This window comes from Malania oleifera, chromosome 1 (assembly GCF_029873635.1).
Source record: "Malania oleifera isolate guangnan ecotype guangnan chromosome 1, ASM2987363v1, whole genome shotgun sequence".
In the NCBI taxonomy this organism is placed as follows: Eukaryota; Viridiplantae; Streptophyta; class Magnoliopsida; order Santalales; family Ximeniaceae; genus Malania; species Malania oleifera.
Genome location: NC_080417.1, coordinates 129482420 through 129487114, shown reverse-complemented (window position 1 = coordinate 129487114; position 4695 = coordinate 129482420). Strand labels below are relative to the sequence as shown.

Genomic DNA, 4695 nt, shown 5'->3' with positions numbered 1-4695 from the left:
AAGATCGCTCAAGTCTTGAAACTTATACTCACAAAAACATGTTAAATAACCTTGATTTGTTATCATCAAAACGAGATTAAGTATTATTATGCCAATAAATTTTTTTTTTTAATATTCAATTCACCCCCCTCTTAAGAATATATCATTTACATCAGAATTACAATTCGTTGGTAATAAGTTCATCACTAAACATACATTTTTTCGATCTAACCATGATGCCAATATATTAGTAACGCTTCTTTTGTAATAACGAAATCCATTGATCACTATTAAGTATTAGTGACTGTTTTTAGAAGAGGACTTTTTCCGATGATTTGTTTCCATCACTATTAGTTAACTCAATTTCTTTAAAAAAAATTTCTAATTAAAATGTATTAGTGAGGATTTTGAAATTCTTATTAAAAATGTTTCCCAGATATCCCCGTACATTCCCTCTCGGCAAGATCCCGTGCGTTCCCAAAATCCCCAAATCTTCCTTGCAATTTCCTCCTCCTGCTACTGCCTTCGAATCGCTAGAGTGCCGCCTGCCGCCACAGCCACCTATTTGCCGCCGGCTATTGTCGACACTTAATTGTCTGCTGCCGCCCGTCTGCCGCCGGCGATTACCATTGTAGCATCTAGAGCTGCTCGTCTCCCACGCTGACGCTTGAGCCGCTGTGACAACATATCCTCGTGGTCGTTCCAATTCTCCGCCAAAAAGCTGCTCATCACCTCCGATCGCTTGCCTCCTGCCACAGCCCGCCTATTATCCCAGGGTCTGCCGCTACACGCCTCTTGTGCAGACACCTCAGCCGCTGCCATAGCATCTCCTCGTTGGAGTCCTTTTCACATCCTAAATTGCAAAAAATTACTGTAAGTCATTAAATATGAGTTAATGACTTGGGATCTACTTTAATTCCAAGAACTGTCAGCAATGATTTATTTGAGGGTGCAAGAGCAATGCTGATTGAGGACTATGTGCCATCATTATTTAGGCTCCCTACTGGATTACATATTCTAGGCATAGATTTAAGACATTATAATGCATGCCTTTTATACATTGTTGTTGTGTATATGTTGAGATTAATTTGTAGTTATGTCATTTTTAGTAATGAAAGTATTAGTGATAAATAAAAAATCTTATTATTAGTGACGAAATCAAAATCCATCATCAATACATAAGTTATTAGTGACGAAAATTACATCTGTCACTAATAATACATTATTAGTGACAATTTTAAGAAAAAAATGCAAATAAATATATGTATTGTAAAAATAAATAAAAAAATTAAGAAAACCACAAATATAATGTAAAGAAAGAAAAATTTAGATGTACTCTGCAAACTACTTGTTGGTCATTCAAAAATTGCTAACTTGAGTACATGACTTAAATCATGGCAAGATAGCTATACTACTATAAAGTTCAAACTATTTTCATGATCTAAAATACAACTCTTAGTTATTTTAGAAAGCTTGAGGTTCAAAAATTTTAAAAATCAACTCATATTATGATATTGCGTTTATATAAACATGTAGTTAAAATTTTTTAACCAATTCTAACTTGAGAATCACACACCCAAAATGCGTAAGGCTAAACTAAAAAGGTGCAAAAGGCATGCCTTTTGTAAAAAAATGCGTAAGTCTTAGCAAGTACTGCTTAGCCTTTTTGGAATTTGGTATTTTAGATTGATCCGCAAAGCGTTTTGGGCATGCCTTGTCTTGAGGCACGCCTTGATGCGTGCCTCAAGGCGAGCCTTAATTGAGCCTTTTAAAACACTGCAAAAAATAATAAATAATTAAGCCTACTACTAAAAAAAAAAATAGCCTATGAATCTTAACAATAGAGGAAACATGAGTACCACCCTAGCCAAGTAGAACCTTGATCAGATTACTTTCCTTGTATTCACTTTACATGCTCAACCAATTTCCATATAAATGTGTAGAAACACAAGCCTCACACACACGTAAAGACAATAACTTCTTGTATCAGATAACTTCTGTCAACTTGCGCAATCAAACTTAGCAATAATAAGAGAAATTTGTTGGCTTCATATTTTTTATGATCTGCTATTTCTAATGGTGCTTATGTAATTCATGTCCATTCTTTCCCTTATACTTTTGTAGCCGTAGATATGATTTTGCATGCCTTAACTTATTTTTATTGTTATTATTTGATCCAAGACTATTAAAATAATTTTTTACAACATTCAATTGGTCAAAAGGAAATCAATGTTCATATATTATATTTGGATAGTGTATGTTCTATTTATTTTAAGGTTTTTATCAAAGCATTAATTCATTATATGCATGTGTTCATTGGAGCTTACATTGTAGTCCAATGTGTGGACAGTTTAGGAATTTGTATTTACATTGTTGTCATTGTTCACACTTTGTTCGTTCTCATTACATATTTCGATAACGTCTTTGTTTATGTTCTCCGGGTGCATAGTGGGGTTGTTGTAACAATTTGTTAATGAAAAACTAGCAACATGTTAACTTACCCCATCTCGTATACTTGGAGAACCATGGGGAGATGCTGGCGAAATTTATAATGAGTATGATCAAGGAATTTGAGTGATTGACTACAATGTAAATGCATCATTCTTGAATGGGATAAAATCTACCCTTTAGAAAAAAAGTGGTCAATTTTAGGATTCACAATGCATGACTTAGAAACATTATGAAATATAATCAAAATAATTTACTTGAACATGTTATAGACTAATTAATCAACATTGTTGGCCTAACAAGGCTTAATCTCGTTTTGTTGATAACAAATCAAGGTTACTTAACATGTTTGTTTAAGTTAAGTTTCATGACTTGAGTGTTTTTATGAAATTGAGTATGCTTGAAGAGCTTGAATGAAATTTACACTTAAAGTTATGAGCCATAATGGATATAAAGCTTCAAGTCATGAGGAACATGAAGTTTATTGAAGCATTGAACAAAGCTCAAAAGGATTCCGAAAGCTTTACAACATGAAGACTTAGGAACTTAGAGAGTTTTATCTTGTTAAAGTCTCATGTAAGTATTTTGATTCTCAATATTGAAGATTGAAGCTCTTAGGAATTATTATGGACTTAGAGACCTATTTTTAAGTCATGGAAAATATTTTCATAAAATCTAAATTAAATTTTCCAAGTTACAAATTTAAGTTTTGGAACCAAACTTTGAAAATCAATAAGTGGCTGAGTAATCAGGAGACTAATGATAAATCATCAGGTGACTGATATGCTATTGACTTTGTTAATGAACAAACAAAATAAAGATCAGGCAACTAAACTATCGTGACCAGTCGACTGACCCAGTACTGACTCTTTTGAATGTGTTATTTTTAAAGAGCTTAGGCGATGGACCCTATGGCTCAGTTGGGTGATGTCTGTGCTTTAAACTTTTAACAGCGCTGTTCAAAATTTGGATAATTAGTTTCCAAACTTAGAGAAAACTTGTGGAAAACAGTAATAAACCTTTTTGCTCTATATATAGATTATATTTTCGCATATACACACATACGAATTCAAAATCTAGTGTTATATTGTTGAAAGTTTTCTAAAAGGGCTATTGTGTATTCTTGCTGATTTCTTATGAAAATCTGATTTGTCTTCTACAATCCTCACTGTATAATCATATTACTGGTGATTAATCTTGAGCTTCATCTCTTAATTGATTTTATTGAATATATTGTGATTCTAACGTGTACAAATCAGCTCTAGCTGAGAGTATATATTTCTTATACAAACAAATTTGTTTCTTGTTTTTTTATTGACGATTCAGGGTTGTTGAATCATTGCCTAGCGATAGGGTTGTTTTCATTAGAGAGGCATCTCCACCTTGAACGGAAAGAGGGATAATTCACCTAGTAACGAAGTGGAAATGAAAATCCTCAAAACGGGTTGCTTGAGGCAAGGACGTAGGCTGCTGGCTGAACCTATTAAAAAATCTAGTGTTCAGCTCTTCTTCCCCTACTCTTTAAATTCTTGCAAGATTATAACCTGCGTGTGTGTTTATATATATTCATTGAGAACTTGCTGAATATTTGAGATTGATTATTGTAGACACCCCAATTTTTACCAGACCTTCCTAAGAAGACCCGACGTAATAAAGCTGACTTTAAGTCCGATCAAGCATTGGTCATTTTATGTCAAATTGGAGTCTCCGTTGTTTTCCATCAAGTCTTTTTCAAAGTGTGAGTCCCATTTTCTTGGAGTCCCAGTTATCTCAAAATAGTATTTCTATTTCATGTTTGAGTCCCGGTATTCTAGGAAAAATGTCGAGTCAATTTAATTTTTATTTTGAACCGAGTTTTTCTAATTTTAGTTGATATCCTGTAATTTCAAAATTAATCTCTTCTATTAGGTTAGGTTTTGTGAAGTAAATCCTATGTTTTCAAGATTGAGTCCTTTTAGTTTTAATTTTGAAATTGAATTCTTCTAACTTTTAGTTGAATTCCCTAAATTTTAAAATTGAGTCCTTTATTTCTTTTCATTTAAAAAATTAAAATTTTTTAATTTTTAATTTAGTTCTTCAAAATTTTTGTTGGCCTTATAAGGCTTAAAATCTTATTTTGATGATAACAAACCAAAGAAACTTAACATATTTTGTTAAGATAAGTTTGAGGGTTCAAAAGCTTTTATAAAGAGATCAAGTTCAAAAGTTCTTATAAAAGATCAAGTTCCTAAAAGATCAAACTCAAGTGGTTAAAGAAGATCACATATG

The 4695-nt window shown here is 32.6% G+C and overlaps 1 long non-coding RNA gene across 1 annotated transcript; it reads left to right on the top strand.

The window, feature by feature from the left end:
* The first annotated feature begins 387 nt into the window (after positions 1 to 387).
* Positions 388 to 4103, top strand: LOC131146501 (uncharacterized). The gene is made up of 2 exons (XR_009134384.1): positions 388 to 852; positions 3754 to 4103. It is a non-coding gene; the product is annotated as an uncharacterized LOC131146501 (long non-coding RNA).
* The last annotated feature ends 592 nt before the right edge of the window (positions 4104 to 4695 follow it).